Raw genomic sequence first — 8,683 nt, 5'->3', positions numbered from 1 at the left:
AAGGTGGAGTTACCACACATACCATCAGACACCAGAGCAGAAACACACACACACACACAACAGATAATGCATAACCCAATAAGCATACCACACAGATGCAGTATAACACACACATGCAACAGCACACACAACATACTACACACCATACCACACAACACACAACACACACACACACACACCACACACACACACACACACACACACACACACACCACACACAAACACACACACACACACAACCACCACCACAGAGAGAGAGAAAAGCAGAACATACCAGAGAGCAGTAAAACACGACACACAGACAGAAAAGAACATTCAATTCACTGGCAAACAGCTCCGTTGGACATTCCTGCAGCTCAGCATGCAATTTCACTCTCACTCAAAACTTGAGAACATCTGTGGCATTGTGTAGTGTGACAAAAACTACCTAATTTGAAGAGCGGCATACTTACCAAGCACACAGGTAGCACCTGTGTAAATTATCATCTGCTTAAAAATCAGGCTTCTTGCATATGCTTACACCTGGTCAGTGGATGGAATTATCTTGCAAAGGAGAACTGCGCGAATAAACAGGGATGTAAACAAATTTGTGTACAACGATTTTAGAGAAATAAGCTTTTTGTGTGTATGTAAACATTTCTGGGATTTTTTATTCAGATAATCTCATGAAAACATGGAAAAAACACTTACATGTTGTGTTAATATTTTTGTTCAACGTAGAATATGTATGATGAGGCCACTGAGTAGGACTCTGGGCAAAACATGCGTCTATTACTCACACACACACACTGTTCACCACTATACACCCTGAACCCCTAATGTTAACCACTCTCTGGTTACACCCTGAAACCCAATGTTAGACACTCTCTGGTCTACACCCTGAACCCCTAATGTGAACCACTCTGGGTACACCCTGAAACCCCTAATGTTAACCACTCTCTGGTTACACCCTGAACCCCTAATGTTAACCACTTCTCTTTGGTTACACCCTGAAAACCCTAATGTTAACGCACTCTCTGGCTTACACCCTGAAACGCCTAATGTTAACCACTCGCTGGTTACACCCTGCAACCCCTAATGTTAAACCAACTCTCTGGTTACACCCTGAACCCCTAATGTTAACCACTCTCTGTTAACACCCTGAACCCCTAATGTTAACCACTTCTGGTTACACCCCTGAAACCCTAATGTTAACCACTCTCTGGTTACACCCGGAACCCCTAATGTTAACGAGCTCAAATTCTGCACACAGAGCATTTAGATGGCACAACTTTTTTTATTCAGCCCATATATTGACAGAGTAAGATATTCCCTTACCCTATAGAGACATGTAGAGCTGGGTTAGGGGTTCAAGGGTTAGGGAACGTACCTCTGTAGCAGGTTGTAGAACATGGAGACTGGGGTTAGGGGTCAAGGGTTAGCGGAACGTACCTCTGTTAGCAGGTTGTAAGAGACATGCTAGAGCTGGGGTTAGGGTCAGGGTGGTAGGGTCAAGGGAACGTACCTGTAGCAGGTGTAGAAGACATGTAGAGCTGGGATGAGGGTCAGCGAACGTACCTCTGTAGCAGGTGTAGAGACATGTAGAGCTGGGGTTAGGGCAGGAGGTTAGGTCAGGAAACGTACCTCTGTAGCAGTGTAGAGACATGTAGAGCTGGATTAGGGGTCAGGGAACGTACCTCTGTAGCAGGTTAGAGACATGTAGAGGCTGGTTAGGGGTCAGGGGTCAGGGAACGTACCTCTGTAGCAGGTTGTAAGAGACAGTAGGAGCTGGGATTAGGGTCAGGGAACGCTACCTGAGCAGTGTTAGAAGACATTGTAGAAGCTGCGGGTTAGGGTCAGGAACGTTACCTCTGTAGCAGGTTCTGTAGAGACATGTAGAGCTGGGTTAGGGGTAAGGTCAGGGAAGCGTACCTCTGTAGCAGGTGTAGAGACTGTAAGAGCTGGGGTTAGCCGCCGGATAATTAGCGTCAGGATAGGTCAGGTCAGAGGTCAGGTACGTACTCTGTAGCAGGTGTATAGGACATGTAGAGCTGGGGTTACTGGGTCAGGAACGTACCTCTGTACAGGTAGAGACATGTAGAGCTGGGGTTAGGCGTCAGGGGTTATGGTTAGGGGTCAGGGATAGGAACCTCCTCTGCTAGCAGTGTTAGAGACATGTAAGCTGGGGTTAGGCGAGGGTTAGGTCAGGGACGATACCTCTGGAGCAGGTTGTAGAGACATGTAGAGCTGGGGTTCGCTGGTGGCAGGGGAGCGCGACCAGCTGCTCTTGGTGTGAGCCGACACGATGGTGCCCGCCGGAGCAGAGAGAACCTGGAGATGGGGCTGAATGCCTGGCCGATACGCAACACTGCAGAGAGACGCACAGCGGCCGAGGAGGAGTTAAGGCATGCTGGGAGTCAAAACAAACAAAGCAGGCCCCCGGCACAGCTGAGGGATGGGGCTGGAAACGTAAACTGCTTGATGCATCCATGAAAATCAACATGATGTGTTGTAATTCTCATAAGATGAACAGGCTCTCAGGTAGTCTAAAGATATATAAGCCTTATCAGGTAGTCTAAGATGATATTAGGGCCTTCGTCTGTAGTCTAAGATAATACAGCTTGTCTGGTAGTCTAAGATGCATATAGGCCTTGTCTGGTAGTCTAAGAGGATATAGGCTTTGTCTGGCTAGTCTAAGATGATACAGGCCTTGTCTGGTAGTCTAAGATGATACAGGCCTTGGTCAGGTAGTCTAAAGATTGATACAGCCTCGTCTGCGGTAGTCTAAGAGATATAGGCCTTTCTAAGATAATATAGCCTTGTCTGGATAGTCTTTAAGATGATATAGGCCTTGTCTGGTAGTCTAAGATATACAGGCCTTGTCAGGTAGTCTTTAAGATGATAAGCCTGTCGGTACGTCTTAAGATTGATTACAGGCCTTGTCAGGTGAGTCTAAGAGGATACAGGCCTTGTCTGGTAGCTCTAAGATATACAGGCCTGTCTGTATCTAAGATAATACCAGGCCTTGGTCTGGTAGCTAAGAGGATACAGGCCTTTGTCTGGTAGTCTAAGATGATACAGGCCTGTCGTAGTCTAAAGATGATACAGGCCTTGTCAGGTAGCTCTAAGAGGATACAGAGCTTGTCTGGTAGTCTTAAGATGATACAGCCTTGTCTGATAGTCTAAGATAATTACAGGCCTTGTCTGGATATCTAAGCTGTATACAGGCCTTGTCTGGTAGTCGTAAGATATACAGCCTGTCTGGTAGTCTTAAAGAGGATACAGGCCTGTTTCTCGTAAGCTCTAAGATGAATACAGGGCCTTTCAGGTAGTTCTAAGATGATACAGGCCTTGTCAGGTAGTCTAAATGCATACAGGCCTTAGTCAGGTAGCTCTTAAGATGATAACAGGCCTTGTCAGGTAGTCTAAGATGCATACAGCGCTTGTCAGCGTAGTCTAAAGATAATATAGGCCTTGTCAGTATCTAATAAATATAGGCCTTGTTCAGGTAGTCTAAGAGGATTTACAGGCCTTGTCTGGTAGTCTAAGATGATTAACAGGCCTTGTCTGGTAGTCTAAGATGATATAGAACCTTGTCTGGTTTACCTAGATATAATACGCCTTGTCTGGTAGTCAAGATGAATAGGCCTTGTCTGGTAGTCTAAGAGGATAACAGGCCTTGTCTGTATTCTAAGATGATACGGCCTTGTCAGTAGTCTAAGATTGCATAAGCTTGTCAGGTAGGCTAAGATAATATAGGCCTTGTTCAGGTAGTCTAAGATATAATATAGGCTTGTCAGTTAGTCTAAAGAGGATCAGGCCTTGTCTGGTAGTCTAAGAGGATAACAGCCTTTGTCTGTTAGTCTAAATTGCGATAATAGGCCTTGTCTAAGATGATATAGGGCCTTGTCTGTTAGTCTAGATGATAACAGCCTTGTCTGGTAGTCCTAAGATAAATACAGGCCTGTCTGGTAGTCTAAGATGATACAGGAGGGACCTTGTTAAGATGATATAGCCTGTCTGGTAGCTTCTAAGAAGATACAGCGCCTTGTCTGTAGTCTAAGATGTACAGGCCTTTCTGGTAGTCGTAAGATGATATAGGCCTTGTCTAGATGATATAGTCCTTCGTCTGGTAGTCTAAGATGATAAGGCCTTGTCTGTTAGGTCTTAAGAATAAACAGGCCTGGTCTGGTAGTCTAAGAGGATATAGCCTTGTCTAAGATGATATAGGCCTTGTCTGGTAGTCTAAGATGATCACTGGCCTGTCTGGTTAAGTCTAAGATGATACAGGCCCTTGTCAGGTAGTCTAAGATGGATTAGCAGGGCTTGTTAGGGTTAGGTTCTAAAGATGATATAGGCCTAGTCTCGGTAGCTAAGATGATATCAGGCCTTAGTCAAGGGTATGTCTAGTCATAAGGCCTTTAGAAATGATACAGGCTTAGTTCTAGTGTATCAGCGTTAATGACTGTCCTAAGTATAATACTCTCATGTCTGGATGGTCTTATAAGATTGATCACAGGCCTTGTCTAATTACGGTGAGGTAGCAAGTGTATAGCTTTTGGTCTAAGTGACAGCTTGTCAGGTAGTCTTAAGATGAAATAGGCCTCTGTCTGGTAGTCTAGTTATGATACTACGGCTCTTGCCTAGTCAAAGATTTATAGCTGCCTAGTCTAATTAACTGTAGTATCAAGATGAATATAGCGGCTCTTGTCTGGATCAAGTCTCACCCTCCTGTTGGTGCGTCTCTGTGGCGTGAAAGCGACAGTCTTCTCCATCTGTTCTGCTAGGTGAAACATCTGGAATGCTTCGTCCTCACCAAGATCCTTACCCAAGCCAGGCTTCATAGAGGCTCTCAGAAGACTTGGTGTTCTAGGACAGTGTATTCTTACCTAGGAGAACAGCGGTGGGGGGGAGGCGTGGGGGGGGGGGGGGGGGGGGGGGGGGAAGAGAGAGAGAGAGAGAGAAGACGGAGAGAGAGAGAGAGAGAGAGAGGAGAGAGAGAAGAGAGACGAGAGAGAGAGAGTAGGTACGTAGACTCAGTGAGCACAGTCTGGCTCATAGAGACGGTCGTCACAGAACAACTCTGGCGCCCAGGGAGCGACAGCGCTGGTGCTCACTCTGCTCCAGGGGAGAGTAGAGAACGAAGTGCATTTCCTACTTACACTGTGACAACTACCTCAGAACCTAAGAAGCATATTTCTTTCCAAAATTATATATTCCATACAATAAGATAAAACATTGAAACATCAAAAGATGAAGAAAAATTCAAACATGGATTTGTTGGTGAAAAGCCAAAATGTGCAGTTTTGGCAGTCCAAAATTATGTGTCCTCTCGCCGGCACTGAGGGAACAGGCCAGTAAAAATGCAAAGTAAATGTTGATAATATTTCCCATTTAGCTTGAGTTTTTGCTTTTGTCTTACGACCAGTCACTGTGTCTTCTCAGTCATATCCAATACAATATGTATTTTCCCCCCAAAACTATTTTCATCAATTTGTATAGCAGACCCTCGTGCCAAATTGAGTCAAAATCTTATTTGAAATCAACAAAGTATGAGTAGAATTTGCCTTTGTTTTGGTTTGCTTGTTTGTCAATTAGGGTGTGCAGAGTGAATACGTGGTCTGTCGTACGGTAATTTGGTAAAAAGTCAATTTGACATTTGCTTAGTACATTGTTTTCACTGYGGAAAGTCTGCTGTAAATGATAATGCAGAGGATTTTCCTAAGGTTGCTGTTGACGCAAATCCCACGGTAGTTATTGGGGTCAAATTTGTCTCCGCTTTGTGGATTGGGGTGATCGGTCCTTGGTTCCAAATATTGGGGAAGATGCCAGAGCTGAGGATGATGTTAAAGAGTTTAGGTATAGCTAATTGGAATTTGTTGTCTGTATATTTTATCATTTCATTTAGGATACCATCAACATCACAGGCCTTTTTGGGTTGGAGGGTTTGTATTTTGTCATGTAGCTCATTGAATGTAATTGGAGAATCCAGTGGGTTCTGGTAGTCTTTAATAGTTGACTCTAAGATTTGTATTTGTATCATGTATATGTTTTTAATGTTTGTTCTTTGCTATAGGGCCAAAAAGATTGGAGAAGTGGTTTTTCCATACATCTCCGTTTTGGATAGATAAATCTTCGTGTTGTTGTTGTTTGTTTAGTGTTTTCCAATTTTCCCAGAAGTGGTTCGATTCTATGGATTCTTTAATACATTGAACTGATTCCTGTTGTGCAGGTTCCTGCTTTTTCCGTAGTGTATTTCTGTATTGTTTTAGTGATTCACCATAGTGAAGCTGTAGACTTTTCTGAGGCTCTATGTTTTTGCTTGGATATGTTTCTCAATATTTTCTTCGGTTTTTGTATTCTTCAACAAACCATTTGTCATTGTATTTTCTTAGGTTGTCCAGTTGACATTTTTAGATTTGATAGGGAYCCTGAAAGATCAAATATACTGTMTWMYSMRRRRKRWSRSKRYWMTWRACKRRRWCWKTWWRASWGWYAKYRMTTMTSRKSYYYYWMMTSTKWAAYYGYMWMWYWWTMTMMTSTKWWWMTWTTTRTTGGTAGGTTTCCACACTACTTTCCTTCCATCTARAGCATTTCTTAATATTATTCAGTTCCTTTGGCTTTGATGCCTCATGATTGAGTATAGCTCTGTTCAAGTAGACTGGTTTTGCTGTGATCTCATAGGGGTGTCAGTGGGCTGACTGAACGCTGAGAGACTCTGGGTCAAGGTCAGTGATAAAGTACTACTGACGAGGTATCGGTGTACCTACCATAGGAGTGTCCTCGAAGCCTACCATTGACTATGTACAGACCCAGCGTGTGACAGAACTGCAGAAGTTTTTGTGCTTCTCTCTCTCCATCTACCCCTCACTCTTTCCCTGTCTTCCTCCCTCTCTACCCCTCACTCTTTCCCTGTCTTCCTCCCTCTCTAACCCTCTCTCTTTCCCTGTCTTCCTCCCTCTCTACCCCTCTCTCTTTCCCAGTCTTCACCCTCTCTAACCCTCTCTCTCTCTCCTTGTCTTCCTCCCTTTCTTCCTGCCTGGCAAGATTGCTCAGCACACACATTCCTGCAGTAATTGATTAGTCCTCCTGACAACTGGAACAGGCTACAGTAGCTACAGGAGGCATAAGAACTAGAATAATAACTAAGTGGGAGTTTACATTTGTCCTGTTTCACACACAAGTACCAGTGTCTATTATAGGCATGTGTGAATTGGAAATCTTTTTATTTTTGTTGCATGTCCCAACTCTCCRTGAGACCCCCTCGGAGAMTGGGGTCACAGCCAGGGACTGCCATGATCAACCCTGTAGCAATTAGGAGCACAGCTCAGAGATTCGAACCTGCGACCTTTTGGTGTCTGACACAACGCTTTAACCTCTAGGTTACCTGCTGCCCTCTATAGTGCCCTCACTCATAACCACGTTCAAATGTATATACATAAAAAAATACAAATAAAATAAAAAATACATACATATATATAAATAGTACACACACACATACATACATACATACATTACATACATACATAACATACATACCACACACATATAACATGCATACACCACACATACACACATATAATACATGGCATACACACACACATACATAACACACACACACACACACACACACACACACACAACACAACAATAACATACATACATACTAGTACATACATACCATACAATACATACATACATACATACATACACTACATTACATACATACATACATACCATACATACATACATACACACCACACACACACACACACACACATATAACATGCATACACACACACATACACACATATATAATCATACCACACATCACGATCACCACATACACAATACCAACACAACATACCATACATACATTACATACACACATATATTACATCATACACACACACATACTACATACACACATACAACATTACACACATACCATACACTACATAACATACATACACACACACACATTACATGCATATCACACACACATACACACATATATACATGTCGATACACACATATATACATGCATACACACATCACATTACATACATACATACATACATACATATCATACCCATACATACAATACATACATACATCCACACACACATACACCACATATATACATGCATCCACACACACATACATACACACATACCATACATACATACATACACACATGCATACACACACACCATACATACATACACACAGCATACACACACACAACACACACACACACACACACACACACACACACACCACACACACACACACACACACACACACACACACACACACACACCACCACATCACACACACCACATAACATACATACATACACACCATACAACATACATGTCTCTAATCAGGGACTGATTTATACCTGGAACACCAGGTGGGTGCAAAATTAAATATCAGGTAGAACAGAATAAAAGTCCGTCAGTCCGCGACCTCGTAGGGGAAGACTGTGGATAGACTTGACTAATAGGAATAGGAGCAGAACTTTTTCTCATTTCCTTAAATCAGCACTGACAAGACGGCCGTGTCCCAACTGACACCCCTATTCCCTACAGTCCAATACTTTTGATGAAGAGCTATTTAGGCCCATCTCAGAGGGAAGTGCACTACATAGGGAATAGGTGCCATTTGGGATGAAAGGCGATAACTAGCTAATCCTCTCTGA

At 43.2% G+C, this 8,683-nt stretch overlaps 1 pseudogene; it reads right to left on the bottom strand.

The window, feature by feature from the left end:
- LOC112075389 (nuclear receptor coactivator 2-like) overlaps positions 1-7,276 on the bottom strand; it is a 61,612-nt pseudogene extending 54,336 nt beyond the window's left edge.
- Between the last annotated feature and the right edge of the window lie 1,407 nt (positions 7,277-8,683).

Source organism: Salvelinus sp. IW2-2015, unplaced genomic scaffold, assembly GCF_002910315.2.
Source record: "Salvelinus sp. IW2-2015 unplaced genomic scaffold, ASM291031v2 Un_scaffold3125, whole genome shotgun sequence".
In the NCBI taxonomy this organism is placed as follows: domain Eukaryota; kingdom Metazoa; phylum Chordata; class Actinopteri; order Salmoniformes; family Salmonidae; genus Salvelinus; species Salvelinus sp. IW2-2015.
Note: the sequence above shows the minus strand (reverse complement) of the source record. Positions and strands in the feature narration are given on the sequence as shown.